The sequence below is a fragment of the Arvicola amphibius genome, chromosome 13, assembly GCF_903992535.2.
Source record: "Arvicola amphibius chromosome 13, mArvAmp1.2, whole genome shotgun sequence".
NCBI lineage: Eukaryota > Metazoa > Chordata > Mammalia > Rodentia > Cricetidae > Arvicola > Arvicola amphibius.
The window spans coordinates 12,003,607-12,027,159 of record NC_052059.1 but is presented as its reverse complement, the minus strand read 5'-3'; positions in this window follow the sequence as shown (position 1 = coordinate 12,027,159).

Below are 23,553 nucleotides of genomic sequence, written 5' to 3'. Positions count from 1 at the left end.
TAACAACTTATGCTAATATATCTTGAGAATAATGTGCTAAGTGCTTTTATTCATATATTTATACATGAATTAGTTGAACCCTCCAACAATTGAACTGTCTAGCATATTTAGTCCCTGTTTTACACATAAGAATAATGTAGAGATCCTGGAAGTTTGGAATCATTTGGGTATCCTTGTTTCAATTTGAAAATGTACTAGTGAATTTGTTATCAGAAAACATGTCTGACTACGCCTTCTTAATGACAACACTAGACTGGGGATGACACTGATATGATGAGTAAGCCGAGACAATTTTAGTAAACAAAATTTGGCTTATTAGTTGGGTAAAATGTGGTTGTAAATACAGTATTATACCAAATGAGTATGTGTGGTTTTTAAAAGAAAAAAAAACCTAAATAACATGTATTATGTCGTTTGCATGATTCTCTGGATTTAATTTGATATTACAGTCTCATTTTTATTCATAAGCCATTTTCTTCTGCACTGAGCTGAGTCCTGCTACCTCAGACAGTATTTTTGGTTTGTCACTTCCTTTACCCTCAGACTCTGTCACCCCCAGCTTACCCCAGCAGCTTGGTCCCTTTTGTAGGTCTGATGGTTCTGTTTACATCCATCTTCACCAGAGGTTTGCCTGTTCTCATTTGTTCAGAAAACATTGTTCCAGATCCAACTGACAGGGTTTCTATCCCTTTGCCTAGTTTTTATCATTATTTATTTAAATGCCTAATGTATTTTATTGTACAGACATTGTTTTGCCAACATTACCTATTCAGTGGCACTTCACACTCTAGTTTAAGAGAAAAAGAGAACATTTTAAATGGGGGAAAATAGGCCTGGTTTCTCAAGGAGCAAAGACGGCAAATGGCAGACCTCAATACCCAAGATGATTGGGTGTATAGCAGCTTCAGCTGTGGCAGAGGGTCCCGTTGCGGTGCTGGTGGTTACAGTTGGACCTGCCTTCAGAGGTCCCCTACACTGAACTGTATAGACCAGAAGCTTACGCATGCTTACATAAGAAATCTCTCTGATAACACGGTTCAGGGAGACATAGACACCGTCTTTAGGGATCTCAGCCTACAGTGTGTGGCTAGTCAGAAACAAAGACACCGACAAACTTAAAGGGTTCTGTAATGTAGAATTTGATGAGCTGGATTCACTGAAAGAGGCTCTGACCTATGATGGTGCACTCTTGGATGACTGATCACTTTGTGTGGACATTGAAGAAGGCAGAAAAACGATTTTATCCAAAACTTTTGTTTCCACAAACTCAGTGAGAGAAGAAATCCAATTACGTTGCTTCTATGTACATCTATATCTGTGAGTCTAATATCATACATTGAGAAGGGGAGAAGAGGAAAAGTGAAATAAATAAGGAAGGAGAGAGAAACAGAGAGAGAGAGAGTGACAGAGAGAGACAGAGAGAGAAAGAGAGAGAGTGAGACAGAGACAGAAAGAAAGATAGAGTGAATTTCTTCATACTCAGAGAATCTGAACTGTGTTTTCAAAGTCAACGACTAATTGGATGCATGTGTCATGTATTAGTCAGGCTATTCTTTTCTATGCAAGCTCAATTGATTGTAATGTTAATTTTTTAATGAAATTTCTCATAAAACAACAAGAATTGTGTGTGAGTGTAAAGAATCATGTATTGTAAGCTCGCAATATAAATACATACGACAAACCTTACTGTATCACCTACTTTATATAATGGGAAGGTATGTACTCCCTTCAAAATGTGTCAATTTTTTTTGGTGGGGGTTAGAGGCAAAGATCTTGCACTTTGTGATGAGAAACATTAAACCATGTTCATGCATCTTTATAGTTTTCCTCCTCTGTTGATTATTTGTAATTGGAAGACTTTGAAACATGTTTTCCTTATCGTATAACATTTAGGAATTGCCTACTGCCTTTGTTCAGCAAGGTTTAAACATGCAAAGGCTTAAAATGGGGTTGGTTCCCTAATGACTAATTTTAAGAATGAGCTGGAGGAGGGTTAAGTACAGGCGCCAGCATGCCATTGTATGTAATCAGCAACAGTGGGTACAGTAAGAGCATGGAAAATAGCTGGGAGGTAGATTTATTATGAGCTTCTTGGCTTGAACAAAGCAAAGGAAAGAATGTTCTGTTTTGACTTATGGAGTCTCTTTTTTAGAATGCCCATGGAGATAAAAAGCTAAATTGGTTTCAATCCTGTCTGCATCATTAGTTATGCATTCATGCTGATTTAGGGCTTGCCACAATAGAAAAAATACAGCAGCAGCACTTTCTAAACGTTATGAATGAAGCTGTTTGTTTGTCAAATCATCAAATATGTTATAATTGTTTGGAAATCATGACTTTGAAGCAGTCGCATTTGAAAGTCTTTATAATCAGTGATGTTCATTCTCAGACTGTATCCTGAGTTGTCTTTTCACTTGCTACAAAAGTATCCTGCCTTTTCAGGCTTGGGAACATAGTAGACTAGTAAGACTAAAAATTATAAGCTTACTAATAAAGTTTGCATATGATTTCTTATTTTTTCTTTAAAATTGTATTTTGTGTGTGTGTGTGTTTGAGAGAGAGAGAGAGAGAGAGAAAGTCAAAGGTCAACTTGCAGGACTTAGTTCTTTCTTTCCAGCAGGTGGGTCTACTGGGCTATACAGAGCAGCAACAGAGTGTTTACCTGTGAGGAATTGGGTTCAGTTCTCAGTATCACTTTAATATGAAATGTATTGAGTACAAGCAACAACAATAGGATAGGTTGAGTCTGAAAGGCAAATGAGTGGAGATTTGTTTTTCTAACACTTACCCAGGATAGAAATTCCTCTTGACATTTTCTATGTAATTCCTCAGGCACTCTCCCAAATCCTTCAGGGTTGGTTTCCTTTTGTTTCTCACATTCAGAGAATTTATTTCATCATTATTGTAGGGGAGTGTGACTGTTACAGCTCTGGAGCTGCAAAGATATCCTGACTTATTGGGGTGTCAGGCAATATTTAGAGCCACAATAGGATAGCTTGGAGGGATAGACACTCAATAGGAAAGTTCTGGAGGGGTAGAACTGTAATACACCACTCTGGAGGCTGGAGCCACAGTTGAACAATTCAGTCCTGGAGGAAAAGGTGTTCTGAATAGTTGGGAAGCCAGGCTACCTAGAGGGACAATAAAACAGTTCTGGAAACCTGAACCACAATAGGACAGCTTAGACCTGGAGGGAAAGGTATCCTGACTTGTCAGCAAGCCAGGCTACCTGAAACTGGGGTGCTGTGAGGGATGGTGTGCCCGCAGGATATAGCAATCCTGCTCCTCTCCTGGAGAGTCACTCTAGATGAACTCTGCTCTGTTCCCCTAAGGGAATGTCCTAGCAGAGCTATCAGCTTCTTCACTCTCCCATAAGTTTCTTTGCTTGCTAACACTCTGCTAAAGAGAAGGCTCCTGAAGAAGTCGAACAACCTCCTCCAGCTCCAGTGAAAAGTTACTTTATCTGGTCAGCCTTGCCCAGCCCCCACTAAAAGAGTGTCCCAGCAGGGTTGTTCTATTTTGCACAGGGAATGAAGATGGTCATCCAAGACTCTTTTGAGGAAGAGATTTATTTGGGAAGGAGGAGTCCAGGAGAGTGGCTTCATCTGGCAGGGTGGTAAAAGACAGCCTCCAAGTGAACAGGCAGAGAGGCATATGTAGGACATCTTAGGGGCAGCACTTTCCCAGGGAGAAGGATTGGCTATTTTTTTCTGGCTCAGGGATTGGCTAGTTTAGTTGGTGGCAAAGATGGCTCTGATTTCAGAACCAAACTGTGTTTCTTTCACTGGTCCTTTATCATATTTACTCTAATATTAGGGCCATGGCATATTTCTTTCACTGACTCTGATTCTAAAGATAAAATGTGTTTCTTTGGCACTGGTTTCAGAATCAGAGCATGTTTCTTTGGTCCTAGGTTCAGGGATAGAGCTGTTTCTTTCCCTGGCTCAGGTCTCATATCCGGGGTATGTTTATTTTATTGGCTCTATGTTCAGAGTCAGGGTTCTCAGTGATTGGTTGATTTCCTACTCTGGGATTGGTTAGTCTCATTGGTCAGTTGGTCTGTTGGATAGATGGCAGAGATGACTCTGATTTCAAGGCAAAACTGTGTTTCTTTCATTAGTCAGTTTTAGTCTTTTGGTCCCTAAAGCAGAAGTTTCTGTCCTGTCCAGTCCTGAAGGTTTTCAGTCCAAAAAAAAAAAAAAAACCCTCAAAGTTTTATATTAATTATAAACTGTTTTGCCTATCAGAACCCAGCCAGCTGCTGAAGAAACAAGACATGTAGAAAATGAGGTAACAATACAGCAACATAGCAATACAAAGACTATTGAAATGGGTTAATTCAAGATGTAAAAGCTAGCTAGAAATAAGCCTGAGCCATTGGCCAAACATTTATGTAAATAATATAGTTTCTGTGAGATTATTTGGGTAGAGTTGGCTGGGAAACAAAAGTGCAGTCTCTGTTTACAACTGGCTCTGACTCTAGGGACAAAGTGTGTTTTTGTGGCACTGGTTTCAGAGTCATGGAATGTTTCTTTGATTCTGAGTTCATGACTTAAGCTGTTTCTTTCCCTGGCTTAGGTCTCAGATCAGGGTTTGTTTCTTTCCCTGGCTCTGGGTTTAGAGCAAGTGTGCTCAGGTATTGGTTGGTTTCCTACTCCAGTTGGCCCTTTAACCCTACACTTATAACACTAGACATACTAGTAAACTCCCTATTAATACAACCTTATAGATGAGGTTTTGAGTGGAATCATAAAACTGTAATTAATAATTGCAACAAGTAATTATGCAAATCAGTCAGGGATTACTGCCTTTACTCATGCATTGCAATGTAATGCATAATTACATATAGGAAACAACATTTTAGTGATGTTTTATTATAATATATGTACCTTTTGTTTTTCAGTTTTGTGGGATTCCCCTCTGTATATTGTGCATATTTTTTATAATCATTGGTTACTAAAGAAGCTGTTTCTGCCAATGGTTTAGAGAGGATAGCCAGGCAGGAACTCTAAACAGAGATATAGAGAGAGTAGGCAGAGTCAGAAAGACACCATGTAGCTGCTGAAGAATACAGATGCTGGATACTTGCTAGTAAGACACAACCTCATGCCAATACATAGATTAATAGAAATAGGTTATGTTATTTTAAGATATAAGAGCTATCTAGAAATATGCCTGAGTCATTGGCTGAATAGTGCTGTAATTAATATAGTTTCTGTGTGGTTATTCATGTCTAAGCAGTTGAGAAACAAACAAGCAGTTTCAGCTTACAATGGCACGTCACAATGGGGCAACTACATCCACATAAAAACTGAGAGAGGTTGGGAAAGAATTCTAGACATAAAAGAACAGAGTTAAACACAAATTCTTAGCTGCATTTTTTTTTTCAGATAGACTTTGTTTGCTAGTAGCAAGATCAAGCCGGTTTAAAATTTTAGTACATACTAGGAAGGAACTCCAAAGTTATTTTATCTAAGCAAGAACATATTGGGAGTTGGTAGCTATTAGCAGAAGGAGAATCACATTTCTTTGGACGTATGATCCCCAACAGAGTCCTCATGCTTTAGTAGATGGATATATGTCCATGTGTATATGATCAGCAATCAATGGGTTAAGCAATTTGACTCTATGTGTTAAAAATAATATAAAAAGAGGAAATGAATTAGAAGGGAGATGCTAAATGGGGTCCTTGGAAAAGTGGAAGTAATGTAAAAATGATCAAGATAGATAGTATACATGCATGATATATCCAGTGCATGAATAAGAATGAAAATAGAAGGGTTTTTTTTTTTTTGGCTCTCAGTTTTCTAGGTTTCAGTCAATGACCACGTGAGCTAAATGATTATTAGCTTAAGGGACAAATACTGTGTGGGATCTGTAGTAATGATGAGACTGTACTGGCAGCCTATTAGGCAGGAAGAAGGAAAGGGATTTGTAAGATGGAAGTGCAAGAGGAGAAGCTTGGACAAGAAGAGGAACATGGGAGTGCAGGGTATCTGATGCAGGGGGAAAGAGAAGAGATGTGAAATGAAGATAAGCAAAGAGAAGGATCTGGATCCTAATGTTCCTTGGTAATTCCCTCAAGGACTCCCAGAAAATCCCATTTCATAATGACCCATAGCCCTGGCTTCATTGACTAAGAGACTAAATTTAGCTTTTGGCTATTTGAGAGACACTTATCCAAGACAGAAAAAAACCAACTTCTCAGAGGACTTAGAAATCCTAAATTTCCCATGTGGAACAACAGCATAGTGAATGAAATTTATTGATGATAATGACCCAAAAGGAGAGAACCTGCACAGTTTGGGAATTTCAGAACAAAAGACATTCAAATAAATGGACTTTAATCCAACTCTAATCCCTTCCCTGATGATATGAGAAATCTTTATGCTAAAGAAAAAATATTATAAAACTTTACTCTTAATTTATTCACCTTTACATTACATCATATACAAATCTACTGCATATATTACCTTACTTTTGATTTTATGAAAAAGAGATCTGGTACGTTGCATCTCAACTGCATGGATGCTTTGCTTGAAAAAGATCCCATTTTAAAATCATAATATTTCCTAAACTTACATATTTCAGGATACTCTAAGAATATTATAGATAGCATGTTTGATTTAGGCATGCATTCCATATATGTTGCTGGAGTGTAGGCATGCACTCCTTCATGTGTTGCTGTACTATAGGCATTCATTTCTTCAGAAGGTACTGCAGGGTATGCATGCATTCTTTCATGCAATGCTTTTCTCTGAAAGCAGCTTCTCTCTTAACTTCCTTTCTGTCCTGCGTGTCTGGTAAACTTACTTGTTGTGGGAATATCAATATGCTGTAAGTATTAGTTACAACTTGCTCTCAGGGTCACCACTAGATTGCTGCTAAACATACTAATTGTTAACATCCTCATTATCAACAATTTAGAGCAACTGTGGCAGGAGCATGTGATTATCTGAAAAGTTTTAATCTTGGTACTCAATTATGTAATGAGTGGAAAGAGCATTAACAATTGGAAATTATAGTATTTATCAAACTTTTACTTTTCTAACAAGCAAAAGCAATCCTAGTTCCTAGGTCATACACCTACAAATTTTTGAGACAGGGTTTCTCTGTGTAGCTTTGGCAGTCAGAGAACCCATTCTTTAAACCAGACTGAATTTGAACTTAGAGATTTACATGTCTCTGCCTCCCGAGTGTTGCAATTGAAGGGGTGCTCCACCACTGCACAACTTGCACCTAAATTTTTGGCTAATCAACACAGTAGACTTCATCTAATCAAGTTCTGTCAGTCTATTAAATGTAACAGCAGGGGGAAGGACTGATGGCATAAGATTTATCTCATTTGCTGTTATCATGTTATATACCAAAAACATAATTCATATTATAGAAAGGCAAGAAGGTAAGTTCTATGGTCTCTATGTCTGGGACGATATATCAGTTATTTAGTGCTTGCTGCTTAAACATAGGCCCTGAATGTGGATATCTAGCACCGAGGGAAAAATGTGAATGTGTCCACTCCTTCCATCCTGTTAAGGGGTCCTAGATACGGATCACCGTGGTGTCCAGCTGTCTGACCAAAGAGGTAAACTTCAAGTTCAGCAAGTGACCCAGACTAAAAAATGTGGAAATAGAAGAATAGACTCAAATGAACATGTATCCAGTTAGAACTTCTTACAAACACACACACACACACACACACACACACTGTTTGCATCCACAGATACACACAGAAAAATAAATTGTATTTTCCTTAGAAACAACATGATACTCAAGTTCATAGTGGGACAGTGGCTAGAGTGAGTCATAAGCAGCATCTGAGTAGGATTAGGTGCTTCAATTCACAGAAATTGCCATGTCTGTTCTTGTAGGTTTTGAGGTATTCTCGAAAACACAAGTTAATTTCCTGCTAACTGCTTCCATTAAACCTCTTTGCAAAGTAGCTGTTACTAATTTGACAACAGTCTGGGTAGTCTATTTTCACACAATGCTTTACATATAAATGAATCGCGTACACTTAAAATTTGTAGAATGCTTAGCTGTTACTGTTGCCAGTTTTCATAAAAATGGTAATGGAATTGGAATGTATTCAGTACTCATCATAAAGACATATTCCACATAGCTCTTCACAACAGGCTAGACCAGAGTGTCCTGTAAACACTGCTATCTTATAGCACCCTGCGCAGAGCACTTCAATATAATAGCATCTCAGGAGTGAAGGGCGGCTTGTACTGATTTTTGTTTTAGAGCATGCTAGTGCAAAATGTTTCTTATTTGAATAAATATTCAGTCTAGAGCATATTCTTTTCTATTTGCATGCAGCCAAGCTTGTTTGCAGCCAGCTAGGCACTTTTTTATATAAACAACATAAATGTTAAGAAATGTCTTATATTCCTTCTGCTCCTCATCAGGACCTTGGGAGCTCAGTCCAGTGCTCCAATAGGAGATGGAAATTTTTAAATATAAAAAAAATAAACCATGAGAAAAAAACAAAAACAAACAAACAAACAAACAAACAAACAAAAAAAGAAATGTCTTATATACAATTGAGGAAGAACCCATGGATTCATTTCTTCCCTTGGAGGGCTAAGTGGAAAGAACAGTCTGTAAAATATGGTCCTAGATAGGAACAAGACATAAAGGTCACCCATAAACCAATGTAAAAACTAAAAAGGCTGAACTTCCTTGCGTGCTTTTAGTCTAGTTATGGGAGGACAGAAACAGGTGGATCCCTGGAATCCTGCATATCTGGCATGTCCCAGACCAATGGATTACAGCATCTGAAATCAAGAAAGATAGAAAGTATTTTGGGATTTGCCCTGAGATCATGAGTTCCTTATACCCTTGTGCAACATTACACAAGAACTAGTTCACATCACTAGAGATGAATAAATAGGTGAGCAGTATCTGAGAAATAACTCTAAAGCTTATCTTCTGGCATCTGCACTCAATCACATGTGCAAGTGTACACTAGTACAAATTAACTGTTTAGCCCTTTTCAGAGAATTCATAACAAAACAATATCCCTAACATGGCCTGCTATATAGGAGCTCTGCTTTTCTATTTCTTCATTTAGGCTCCAAATAGTTTAATAATATTTTTTAAAACTCAGGAAAAGAAAAAGGTTTCCATTTACTTATAGAAAAGATTAATTTTATTATATATTAGTTATCTAGAAGAAATAAACATGTGCATGTGCTCACACACAAAAAGACACACATACACACACAGACACACACACACAGGCACACATATCCTCAAAGGGAGAGCAGGAAAGAATGCACATCAGAGACATAAAAACACAGAATATGGGGTCTATGTTGCATATAACTTGGGTTACCTTCTTACTAACCTACCTTGTTCTTGTTTTTCTTCCTACCTCAATCTTTTTTTCTCCCCTTCTCTGTACTGACACACCTTGTTACTGAAAGATTCAAGGTAACAGCACACTTTTCTGAAACTGTGTTGGATCACATGACTTTCCTTCTTTTCTCATTTCTTTTCTCTCTCCATTTCTTTTAGTATATTTGTATCTGTATCTTTTTCTTTACAACACACGCACACACACACAATTCATGTTGTATGCAAATACTAAGAAAATGTTTTTAACAAGATATTTTAAAAATCTTTTACTAATACATTTCTGTTATTCTTCCTTCTATTGTCTAGAACTAAAATTATATTCTTTTATTTCGATTTTCAGTTTTAAAGACTTGGCATATAAGTGTATTTATACAGTATTTATCTACAAGTACCTCCACAATTTTATTAAATAGTGTCCTTAGTCTCTTCCTTGCTGCCGTGATTGTCAGAATTTCCTTCCACTTCATGAGTACAAAATATTCCACTTAATCACACACTACATTTTTTGCATCTACGTATTTATAGATATCTACTTAATTTGGGAAATGTATTTAGTTAGTTTCATTTGTGACTAGATTTTCAGTCATAATTATAATAAACAGCACTTTAATGAATAGGGAAAGTTTATATCTTTTAAATCAGCTGATTTATTTTCTGTTGGAAACATTCTTAGAAATGGAATAACTGGGTGATGTATTACTTTCACCTTAAACGTTGGGTAAAACTCTAATATTCTGTATTTTTTCCACACAGACATTATCTATAGGGCTCAGGAAAATAATTAAAAGCTATCTACACTAGATATATACAAAACTGAGTTAAAAAACACAGAAACAAAATTGCATATATTTCTGTAATTGAAATGGAAATTCTCATGTGGTTAAGGCATCTATATTAAATGAAGTGACCTACAAATTTAGTCAAACATCCTTGAGGGTTAATATTGATCTCCAAGTACACTGGAGGCAGAGTCAACTAAAAGACATGACTCTGAGTACTGCTGTGAGGGTATTGTCTTGATGGTTTTGCTGAGGTAAGAATAGCCTACTTCAAAAGGAACAGCAGATTCTCAAAGTAGTGAAATATTAAAAAAAATAGTCTGAGGTAAAAGCTGGGCTTCTAGGTTGCCACTTTTGCTCCTTGTGGGTGAGTACGTCTCCACTCTCTCTCCCACTACTTCTGCTTTAGCCTTCACTGACACTGGAAGCCAGCATCTATTGCCTTCCACTACTACTAGAAACCATCCACTATCCATTTAGGTAATTAACACTAGATTTCCACTGGTGATGTATCCTCTTAGACTGAGTAACTACCAGATTCGTAGCCTCCTTAGCTTGTAAACAGATGATCCATCTCTGATTCTATAACTCATTCTAACAAATCCCTCCTGTGGCTAAAATAAGAACTGTACCCCATTGGTTCAATTATGTGTTCATTCTTTATCCAGTTAGTAGTACTGTTTGAGAAGGTTTTTGAACCTTTGCAAGTAAGGTAGGGTCCTTGCTGAAAAAGTATGCCACAAATGGCAGGAAATGATGTCATATATTCTTGCCATATTCATATTCTCTCTCTCTCTCTCTCTCTCTCTCTCTCTCTCTCTCTCTCTCTCTCTCTCCTGAGTGTTAAGGAACGAGGTCAACCTGCTTCCTGAGCGCCCAGTCATTTTCATTTTCAGGCCCCTCCTGCCACCATGCCATCTATAACATAATAGTCTGGAACTCATTTAGGACCCTAAGTCAAAATTAGTTCTTTTATCTTTGTAGTTGCTTTTCATCAGGTATTATAACACAGCACGAAAGTAAATGATGAAATATCTTCATATTTGTTGAATTTATTAGTTCTCTTCCTCTAGACAGCAATTTCTAATATTTTGAAAAAACAAAATGAAGTTATAAGATTTCACTCCCAAGTTTAGATTTTATTTCAAAGTTGTAATATTCAAAACAAAATGGAGTATGGAAACAGGACAATTAGTCAAGCAGAACATATGAGAAAACTTAGTAAAACACATATGTAAAGTAACCCAATATTGGACAACAGTACTAAGAATATATAATAAGGAAAAATGTCTGCAATAAATAATCTAGAAAAGCCATATATCTACATTTAATAAAAAAGAAATCATGTTCATGACAAATATTGTAAGCAAAATTTTTGAAATAGTTTAAGACCTTTTTTTACAAATGCTATTCAATTATCAATAGGAAGAAAATGGTATTTATTCTTTCAATAACTTAATAAACTTCTACATATCATAACGTAGAATTCACTTCAATTGATAGGGGTGACACTTCTAGTTGAACATCAGTTCAAGTTACCTATGTTTCATGGCATGAGTAAATTGTGTCTTTAACAATGGGATTTTACCATCAAGCTGTGGAGAGCAACCAATGTCTTTGGCAGAAACCTATATGTTCAGTGGTATACAAGGCAAGATCTTTTTGGCCAATAATTAAATAAGATATGACCCATTTCTGGCACTGGAGACTTTACTTGGTAGATAGAACATCTACTTGGGGCATTGTATACTTCATTATATCATGATCTCATTTTATACAATTTCAAATAATCATATAGGCAACTTCTAGTCTAGGAGGCTTCCATATGACTTTTCAAGAGGACCATGAGGTTAGTTATTTCTCCTCAGACTCCCTTCCTTTCCTATCCTTCTATTTTTCACCTTTCAGTTCTGTAAAAACACACACAGTGGAAAATTCAGATTCAAACGGATATCATTTTGTCTTAAAATGAAACTTTCTTCTAATTTTGTTAATTATTTCAAAGTTTTTAGAATAATTTAATAAAGCAGGAATACTCAATTTTTCTTATTTCACATCCTTTTAAATTTAAATGACAGTGATTAATGAATATATCTGAAAGTTGCAGAACCTGAATAGAGAAACAGCATCATTTTCACATTTTAGTTTTCTTTGAAATATCATAAAATTGCAGAACAGAAGAAAGTAGGGCAGGAATTGGAGACACACAATAAATTTTGGAGTCAGATGTCAGCAAAGTAAACTACTGTAGGTATCTGGCAGCATTGTGCTGACTTTCAGAGTTAACGTCTGAAACAGTACATCTTAGCATTATTTAAATTACTTCTCACCTCAAATATCAGTCAGACTATGTAATCATGTTGTGATAGAAAGTGATTTCAACTTCATAATACATACAAATTTTATCTATATTGTGTCAACTTCTACACAGAAACTGTACCTTCTATAAAGTGAGAATACCAATCATTGGAAGCACCTATTTTGAAAATATTACTACAAATAAGTGAATATATATTTTTTGACAGGCATAACATTTGAAGGAACTGAAATTACTCTAAAGCTTACAAAGCTATTTTCCATGATTTCCTATGTTTGAGGAAGGAGGACCACAGAGAATGCTTGTTTACCTCCAGCAAACGTGGGAATGGCACGAACAATGTACAGTCTCTATGTTTTATTGCATTTTCACTAAAAAATGGAAACCTTGTGTGAAATGGGTTTCGGAGCAGCCTTTAAAGGGTCACTTGGTATTTTTTCAGTTAAATGGAGTAGAAAGCTTCTAAACCTAAGCCCCAAATCAGAAAGTAATATTCACTTTTTTTCTGTATCATATTCATTTGCATGCTTGTGTGTGCACAAAACATCAATATTTACATTTCACAAGCAACAGTCTTTGTCATGCTGACTTTGGCTCAAATGATGAAACATGTTATGTTTTACAGTTATAAAACAAGTTGTCTGAAGAACCCACATGCATTCATGTCGAAGCAGCTCATTATAGATTAATAGAGTATGAGCAAGCAAGGGATGTGCCAGCAGGCTGCAATTTGGGGTTACAAAGTATAGTGGCTATTTCTGGTTGTCAAATTGACAATAATTGGAATGAACTGTAATCCAGAAATGGAGAGCACACCTGTAATCAGGATCTGGAGACACGAAGACAGCACACCTTTGATCTGGATGCTAAGACTGGATGACACATGCCTTTAATCCAGACCTTAGGGATGGAAGGCACACATTTAATTTGGGCCACACCTTCTGTTGGAATATAATATAGGGACAATGAAAGAAGGAAGGGTGTTCTCCACCTGCATGTTCTCACCTCTCCCAGCCCATCCATTTATTAAAGATCCCAGCAGACCAGCTTATATATCCATACTCGTGGGGCTGAGCAGCTACTAGATTCTTGGACTTCCCATTATAAACTGATATTGTTGGGCTTCAGTCTTTAATTCATTCCAATAAATTTCCGTGTGTGTGTGTGTGTGTGTGTGTGTGTATCCCATCCATCTATCTATCGATCGATCTATTATCTACATATATCTATTAATAGATATAATATGTAATAATAATATTAATAAGTATATTTATTATATATATGTAGGTATAGGTAGATAGATCGATAGATTAGATGATAGATGATAGATAGATAGATAGATGATAAATAGATAGATAGATAGATGATAGATAGATGAGAGAGAGAGAGAGAGAGAGAGAGAGAGAGAGAGAGAGAGAAATACAGATATTTCTATGACACTAGAGAAACCTAATAAATACTGATTTTCTTTCCGTGACATATCTGACCATATTTTTGGGAGGATTGTGGAAGGACTTTGTAACTTTGAACTAGAAAAACCATTGAGTATTGAGACCCCAGTGAGAAGTTCTATGGGAACTTGGAAGATAAGAATATTTTGGTATCCCACATTGGAGCACTGGACTGAGCTCCCAAGGTCCTGATGAGGAGCAGAAGGAGAGAGAACATGAGAAAGAAAGTCAGGAACGTGAGGGGTGCGTTCACCCATGGAGACGGTGGGACAGAACTAATGGGAGATCACCAACTCCAGTTGGAATGGGACTGATGGAACATGCGACCAAACTGGACTCTCTGAATGTGGCCGACAGTGGGGGCTGACTGAGAAGCAAAGGACAATGGCGCTGGGCTCTGATTCTTCTGCATGGACGGGCTCTGTGGGAGCCTTCTCAGCTTGGTCGATCACCTTTCTGGACCTGGAGGGAGTTGGAAGGACCTTGGACTTAGCATAGAGTGGGGAACCCTGATGGCTCCTTGGCCTTGAGAGGGAGGGAGGGGAGGTATGGGTGGAAGGGAGGGGAGGGAAGGAGGAGAAGGAGGGGAGGAGATGGAAATTTTAAATATAAAAAAAATAAACCATGAAAGAAAAAAAAAGAATATTTTGGTATGGACAATGGAGGCATGACTTGCAAAGTTTCCAAGGAGAGTTTAAATGCTCTATTAGGGCCATTTGCCATTTTGAATTAAGATCCCGTGGTTCTGGTTAGCTGAGTCTGAAGAATCAGCTGTGATTAACAAGATACCAGACTACTATAGTGAAACCTGTGCATTGCTAGGACAATTGACACTGGGTAGCCGGAGCAATAAAATTAGCACTGACTCAGAAGAGACCAGAATAACTCAGGTAAAAATCTTTTGGGAAATGTTTCCTGTGGGCACAGAGAATCTGCATTCCAGTGGTGGCCAATGTTGACTCTGACTCCTGCCGGCAGGCAGACTTGGCAATATGTAAGAGCCACCCAGGTGGTATTGGTTTGGAATGCATTAGTGATTAATGGACAGCAGCTGAGGCTTGGCACCGTGAGAAGTCAGGAGAGGCCATTCATGAAAGTACAGCTTCAATAGCAGTTGAAGGGGTCATGCAAATTGAGGCTTGGCACTATAAGGAGAGCCTATGAGAGGCTAGTGGTGAAAGTGAAGCCCAGTTGTAGCAAAGGGCCCCATGTTTTGGAGATGTCAGTACCATGGGACGATCACCAGTAGCTGTGCAGTGGAGTCAGCTAGAGCATAGAAAATACAATCAGTTAATAACAATTAGACAGCTTTGCTTTTGTTTCCCTAACCTTAGTGAGTCTGCAGCTATCTATGCGCCTTTCGAAAACTTTAGATTGTCTTCCTAGATTTTTCACTTCAAAGCTATTTGACAAATACACCTTAGTCTAACCTAAAGTTATTTTCAAAGCTTTGTTTCCACTATTGTGCACCCAAAAATCCTGTAAATATATCTCACGACGTTATAACTGAAAGAATTTAAGCTGGCAGGGCTGCTGGGACTCATTTATTTTTGTTTTAATCAATAACCTAAGTCACAATCTATGCAGTTCCTCAATAGAAACTTACATGTTCGGGCTGTATGACAATTCCTTGTTTGTTTTATTTTTTACTCTGAAGTCTCTGCTTTATCAGAATCAGGGGCATCATTTTATCCCAAATTTATCTATGTTAATTTTTCCCATAAACTAACCTCTATCATAATTCCTTAATATATTTAAGTAAAACAATCAATCATCAAAGTCCTATTCAAACTAACACTGCTATTGTATAAAAAAATCAATGTTTCAGTTAAACAATACAACTTAGGAAGAAATAATTTTCATAATAATACATAGGTAAAAATATCCAGTAGGATGGTGTTGGGCCTCATGAAGCTCAGGTGTGAGTTCTAATATAATTTTCTGAGCCTCCTTGAGTTTGGACACCTGTCTTTGACCATGACTTCTTCACATTAGTGATTTAATTAAGTATCCTTAAATTATTTACTGTTAATATGGAAATTGTTTGTATGATTGCTGATTTCTAATTCCACTTCCTATCTAAGTGAATTACAAAAGAAATTTACTATCAGAACTCTGTAATATATTTGTGAACTTACAGATCTCCTAGATAACAATAAAAAACAATGTTTTCTACTTGATTTAACTCCAAGACATTTCAATGAATAAAACATCTTTCTATGTGGTTTACTTTCTGGAAAAATTATTTCTTATGAGTATTCATCTTTCTTAAACCTGGCTACGTTTCAGCTTGCTTGGGAGGATTTTCCAATGTGTTGTTTAGAAAGAGAATCCTCCAACCTTGAGGAGTTAGATTTTATATTCTGTGACTTACACATGAGCAACATGGACACATACCATTACCAAGGTAATTGTCAGAAAGCAGGGCTGAAAACAAATTATTAATCATAAGGGTGTAAGGCATAGTGGCTACAAGCTCAGAAATATGGTATTCTGCATTGAAAACACACTACCTATAGGTTTGTAAGATCAATATTGGAGTTCCATCTGCAAGATATGCTTGAGTAATGTTGACAAAGAGCTTGTATGATTAACCCAACAGTAACTATTTGACTTCAGCAGCAGTCCACATGTTGGAACCCATGCCGGTCATTGTTTGGTGAACTTGATGATAGATTGTCAAGGGACCTATGATAAAATCAAATGCTACTATTCCAACATAAATAAATAGAAAGATGAATAGATAGATGATGGCACACAGATAGATAGATAGATAGATAGATAGATAGATAGATAGATAGATAAATAGATAGATAGATAGATGATAGATAGATAGATAGATAGATAGATAGATAGATAGATAGATAGATGATGGATAAAAGAAATTTTAAAAGTATATCAATAAAATGCCTCCCAATGACATTCTTTTATACTCATAGATCAGTACTTTGCTCAGCCATCATCACCGAACTTTCTTCCTGAAGAAGATAAGAACAAATGCAGACAAGTAAAGCTGAATAATATACAGACAGTGAGAGACCTTGGGACAGTTAGCCCTAAACATATGTCTTTATCAATTCCCTGTCCTCAGGGATCAAAGAACTCAGTGGAAGAGGAGGAAGAAAAAATTTGAAAGCCAGAGGGGATGGAGAACACCAAGAAAAAAATCAGCAGAATCAAAATTAATATGGACTCATAGAAAGTGAAACCAAATGTAAAGGGTATATATTTGTCTGTGCCAGATATTGATTTCGGATTCCTGTTTTTAATGATTTCCCAAGTGTGTGAATGAGTGGGTCTCTGTTCTTCTGCCTTCTTTTGGGCTCTTTTCCTGCTTGTTGTTTGTGTAGTTCAGTTCCAGTGTGTTAGTTTTTGTTTTATCTTATTATATTTTATTATTAAAAAGAGGAATAACGCCACAGGGTATGACAATTTTTTAGATTTCTATATGTCTTAGCTTCTTGTGACTATGATAAAAGGGACTTACAGAAGTGATTAAAGGAAGAATGATTTATTTTGCTTCGCACTTCAAGATGATTCCATCATGGATAGAAGTCAAAGCAGTAGCAGCTTAAAACATCTGTTCACATCTTCTATGCAGTAAGAAAACAGAGACAAGTCAATGCACACTGTTATTCCATTCCCCTACAGTCCAGGAAATCTGCCAAGGGAAGAGTTCTACCCAAAGTAGAATGGCTCAAAATTTACACTCATAGAAAAATATTCAGCAATGTCCTCTGTGCACCACTATGGCAATTAGTTCACTGCCTGATCGGGAACTTTATAAACTATAAAAAGTCCTTTATTAGGAAGGATTAACCAACCCCCTATACTATCTGAAAACTTTTATAGCATTAATGTATGTTAGATAAATGTTGACACCTTATACACTTCTCAGTACTCTTTTCTACTCTCAAAACAGGAAAACTGTCTGCTAAGCTTCTTTATTTCTTATACTCAAATCAATTTGACCTATAGAACATGTGAGTCTAACAATTAGTGTGTCTGCCTCATATGAATGCACTTGCTGGTAAATAGTCCATTATATCCTGTTAATAACAATGCACACATTCCTAGAGATACTCCCTTCCTTCCACTACATCAGTCGTAAGTTATGTTCTAAAATGAAAATAAGGTTGTAAGTGTTTGTTCTAAAATGAAAATAAGGTTATGCTCTTTATCAAAACTAGTTCAAGTAAATGCAAATTTTTATTATAAATCACAAAGCACAGCATAAAATTTGCTCTCGGGGTGAACAGAACACAAAACAACAAACTCAACAAATTCTATAATCATTTAACCTTGCAGATTTTCTTTCCTATAATAAACAACTATCTCAGACATTTCGTGCTATTTCATGTTTCTGCATGGTTTGCTTATTGTATGCAAAATTTTCTAGATATAGTTGAATTTGGGTTATATCTTTTTACATTTGTAGACTTTAATTCAAATTTATATATATATATATATATATATATATATATATGATAAGTTGGTTGAAATAACAATCAACCATTCCTGTTTGCAGCTCTGGGTTTAGGTTTATTTGCTGTCCACCCAAGCAGAACTCCAGACAACCAGGCACTGTCCAATGCAATATTCACCACCTTCAGCTTAATGAGAAGGAAGATACAGGTTGATAATTGAAAGTGATTATAATTGTCTTGTAGAGTTAGATTAGTTGAGTATTCTGAATAAGATTTCATTCTGATATGTAAAATAACTGTATTTGAATGTTTGTGCAGATACATTTAAATTAAAAGTATTGCCTCATTTCCTAGGTACTGAGAGAAAAGCACTCAGTGTACATTTGAAGGAGGATTTTTATTTTCTAAGGGTGAAAGGAAACAATTGTAAGCAGGCAAAACTACCTTAACAGATATTTGTGGTATGCAAATAAAAATTTATTTTCATACTCAGAAGTGATGCAGTCAAATAAAACACTTAAAAATAGAGAGGCATGCTTTTCTTTAGTCAACTAAAATGTACAGAAGTAAAGAGGCAGGCTTTGTTTTCTTAGGGAAACAGAAAGCATGCCTGAGATGGTGATATTTTTTGACTTTGTTGCTTGTTCTTTGCTCTCTCGGAAGTCACTACGAAGACCTTGAACAGAGACCCACCTTCTCCTGCCTTCTGAGTGCTTGAGTTAAAGCTGTGTACAACCTTGTCTGGTTAGAGATACTTTGTTAAAGAATAGTTTAGCTATTGGAGAAGAGGTTTGATATTTTCCTTTTTATTTGATATTTATAGGATTTGAGTCAACATGTTAAGTGAGAACAACGTGCTTACCAAGTAATATTGAGAGAAAAGCCTGAGGAATGAGAGTGAGGAGAAAATCTAGAAAGAAGGTGATGTACGAATATGGCTTCTGTCAGAATCAGAATGATTGCCACCTTGCTGAGCCCCCGGCACCATGCCATGGCTTTCTTACCACTAAATTTAAGTGAAGTTTTGTCAATACAATCCAGATGTGAATCAGAAAGTTAATGGGTGCTGGTAAACACCGTGAAAAGCATCAGGAAAGGCTAACACAGTTCACAAGACACATCCTGCAAGCTTCACAAAATTCACCGGAGATTTACAGCTGCTGAGTGACTAGTCAGCCCCTGGATGACAAGCTGCTGCATGCATGACTAAGTATAGGGTAAGAATCTGTCCTCGTGCGTTACCTGACGTAAGACTGGAATAGAGTCTTGAGAGAACAGCACATTACTATCACTTAAGGACTTTAAGAAAACAAGATCTACAATTATCACAAACATTTAGATTACAGAAACCAATGCCAACTTGTTTTCTGCGACACAGAATACAAGAAACATTAATAAACTGCTTTGTTTCTTCTTAAAGCAATTTTTGTCAAATTAGGAGATTGTTTCTATTAAAAATCAAATACTGTTTTTTTTTTTAACACTTTTGCATCTAATGATGCTGGTTTTAGTTTAATGTTATTCTTTTAAGATAAGTCTATCTTGTTTCCTGGTATCGGGTAGAATCTGGACATGAGAAGACATCCCTTCCAAAACTTGAGCATCCACATGTCCAGTAGCTGCCATTCAGTGAAGATAATACCCATATCATGTAGGTCATACATCCATTTGTGTTGCACAGTCTTACTATTGAAATTGCTGCAACATTTAAGAAGAAAATTGAGAGTGGGTCATTATCCATTTCAGAAGACCTTTTCTGTTTCTATGGAGCCTACTATTTCTGACCAAAAAGTACTCTGTGTCTATCAGTACATTGTTTCGACAGACAGGTCAAAGATCCCCCCTTGAATATTCAAGACATACCACGATTCAGAGGTATTCTCAGTAGAATTCAAACTGACTGTGTTGCAAGAGATTATGCAGGTGGATTCTAACATTGGCTAGTATGCCACATTCTTTTCAGAGTAATTATACTAGGTTTTGCATTCATATTCTTATGGAAATCTGTGGAAGATGTATTAATGAATCTTTATTTTTATTATTTGAGAATTTCATACATTTATATAATGAATAATAGTCGTTTCTCCCTTCATTAATCTTTCTAATCCACCTCCAATTCCACTAAAATCAGTCTCGTTCAACACTATTTTTTATATGTGTGGCCCAGTGAGTTTAATTAATTTCTTGCCAGAGCATGGGTGGGAGGTAATTTACTGCAGCAGGAACAATTTATCACTAATTTTAAAACATAATTATGTAGAATTCTTAGGGACAGCAATATACATACAAATAACAAAAGGTATAAATTGTACTGAAATAAAATAAGATTCATACCATAATTGCAAGCTAATACAAAAAGTTTTAATTTTTGTTTCTAGTTTCACAAAAGTCAAAGCCATTATGTAAAAAAATGAAGAAGATTTTTAAAACATGGGAGAACATGAAATGCTCCAACTGCTCATTGTCAGTTTGATATATCATCCATTATTTTCTGCATTTTGAATTTCAACTTTTATTTACCCTGTCATAGTTATCTGTACTTTCTTTCGCTGTGGCTTTTACTTCAGCATTAGAAGTCTGGCTTCATATAAATTTTATTCTTGTTCATTTTAATCTTCAAAACACAATATAAACATCAGCAGTTCCTCATATACAGTTGTAGATTTTAAAATAATTTGAAAGCCAGAAAAATGTTTTCTTGAAGTTTGACAGGTATCTTTCTAGATACCAAAGAGCATTTTCTATCATGTCTATTAAGTTTCTGAAATCCAGATTAACTTCACTGCTGTTTGTCATTTAGACAGTTAGGAATTTAATAAACTGAAAAGTTTTGAAGGCTTACTTCTTAGTCCCAGGCCATTACTATTAGTTTCAGTATCTGATGTTTTTCTATCGCCATTATCTGAAAGACATTTTAGATAAAACGGCTTCATACTTATTCTAAGACAGACAGGAACACACAAAATCTTCCAGGGATTTTCACTAAGAGCAATTTCTCTCTCGACCCCAAGGCATTTTGTACTTCAGCTGCAATCTCTTTGAAGTGCCTACTTGCTGTAACTTTCCCGAAATCTCTATATCCTCCCATTCTCTGTGTTTTGCACTTGTGATGTACCGGACTCTTCAACAGAAAGACGCCTAAGATTTATAGCTCTGAACATGACACTTTCTGCTCTTGAGATGTCGCTGCTAATGGATTTCATCCCAGCAAGTCTGTGGAACAACACGTAGGCTCCTGCAAGAGATGAGCTGCTTTCTTGTTTTAGCTAAGTGTAGGACACCCTGACAGCAGAGCAAAGTGTGCTGCCAACGTATTTTTGCAAAGACACTTTGGTGTAGCGATACTCGCTATGTTTATGCCTGGAAGCATCAAATTACAGTGGAACATTACACCTTGTTCTTTTCAAGTTGAAAAAAAAATAGGCATAAAATGAAAGCTTTTCATCTATAAAAAGGCCAGATCACACAAGCATGTATCCAAAGGAAAACACATTAAGATATAAGTTATTCATTACTGTGAATATGAAAATCCTTTTTCAATTTATATGTGTCAAAGTGAAAAATATTCTCACCTCAAAGTTCACTTTCATTTTGTCATTTGAATAATGTCATCAATTTTCATTGTGTCAAATCTGAGGCTGCTTCAAACATGTTTAACCTACCTAATTCATTAGATACTACTTTAAAATTTTTTATTATTATTGTATTAAGCTTCATTATTCAATTATTTTTCTATATTATTTCTGCTCATCTTTCTTTTCTTCTTTATGTTCTATGTCATTAAAGCAATATGATTGTTGAAATGCTCTAGGAACTCATTGTTTTCATGTACTATACATTTAATAAAGAGGTATAGATTGATAATTCAGATCTTCTTTGGAATTTTCTTTCAGTGTTGTTTTGGGACAGGGTTCATTAGGTAGCCTGGAAGGAGGTCTTTCAGCTGTTTGATTCATGGCGATTGGATAGCATCACCGCCAATTTCACAATACTCTCGGTTATTATGTGCTTGCTTGCTTAAAGCAGAAGTTCTGAAGAAGTTAGTTTGAATATCAGAGAAGTATGGGAGTGTAAACAGAGACTGCACCTTTAGTTTGCCATCTGCTCAGACCCGTGTAACCACACAGAAACTATAATAATTGGAACACTGTTTGGCCCATTAGCTTAAGCTTCTTAACTAACTCCTACATCTTGAATTAACCTATCTCAACAATATACAGATTAATTTGGATTTCAGGATGATTTAAACAGTGGTTAATGCAAAGGAGAACATTCTTTTTTTTTGTTTTCTTTTTTATATATTTTTATTGAACTCTACAGTTTTCTCTGTTCCCCTGCCTATCCATCAACCCAAGGTCCTCATGCTCCCAATTTACTCAGGAGATCTTGTCTTTTTCTACTTCCCATGCAGTTTAGATCTATGTATATCTCTCTTAGGGTTCTCATTGTTGTCTAGGTTCTCTGGGGTTGTAATTTGTGGGCTGGTTTTCTTTGCTTTATGTATAAAAACCACTTATGTGTGAGTACATGTGAAAATAGTCCTTCTATATCTCAGTTACCTCACTCAAAATGATGTTTCCTAGCTCCATCCATTTGCCTGCAAAATTCAAGATGTCAATAATTTTTTTCTGCTGTGTAGTACTCCATTGTGTAAAAGTACCATATTTTCTTTATCCATTCTTTCTTTGAAGGACATTTAGATTGTTTCCAGTTTCAGGCTATGACAAACAATGCTCCTATGAACATAGTTGAGCACATGTCTTTGTGGCATGAATGAGCATCCTTTGGATATATATCCAGGGGTATTACTGGGTCTTGAGGAAGATTGTTTCCTAATTTTATGAGAAATCACCACACTGATATCCAAAGGGATTGTACCAGATTTCATTCCCACCAGCAATGTAGTAGTGTTCTCTTTACCCCACAACCTCTCAAGCTTAATTTGTCATCAGTGTTTTTGATCTTGGCCATTCTTACAGGTGTAAGATGGGACCTCAGAGTTGTTTTGATTTGCATTTCTCTGATGACCAAGGATGTTGAACATTTCCTTAAGTGTCTTTCAGCAATTTTAGATTTCTCTGTTGAGAGTTCTCTGTTTAGGTCTGTACTCCATTTTTTTATTGAATTATGTATTCTTTTGATGACCAACTTCTTGAGTACTTTGTGTATTTTGGAGATCACACCTCTGTCTGATGTGGGGTTAGTGAAGATCTTTT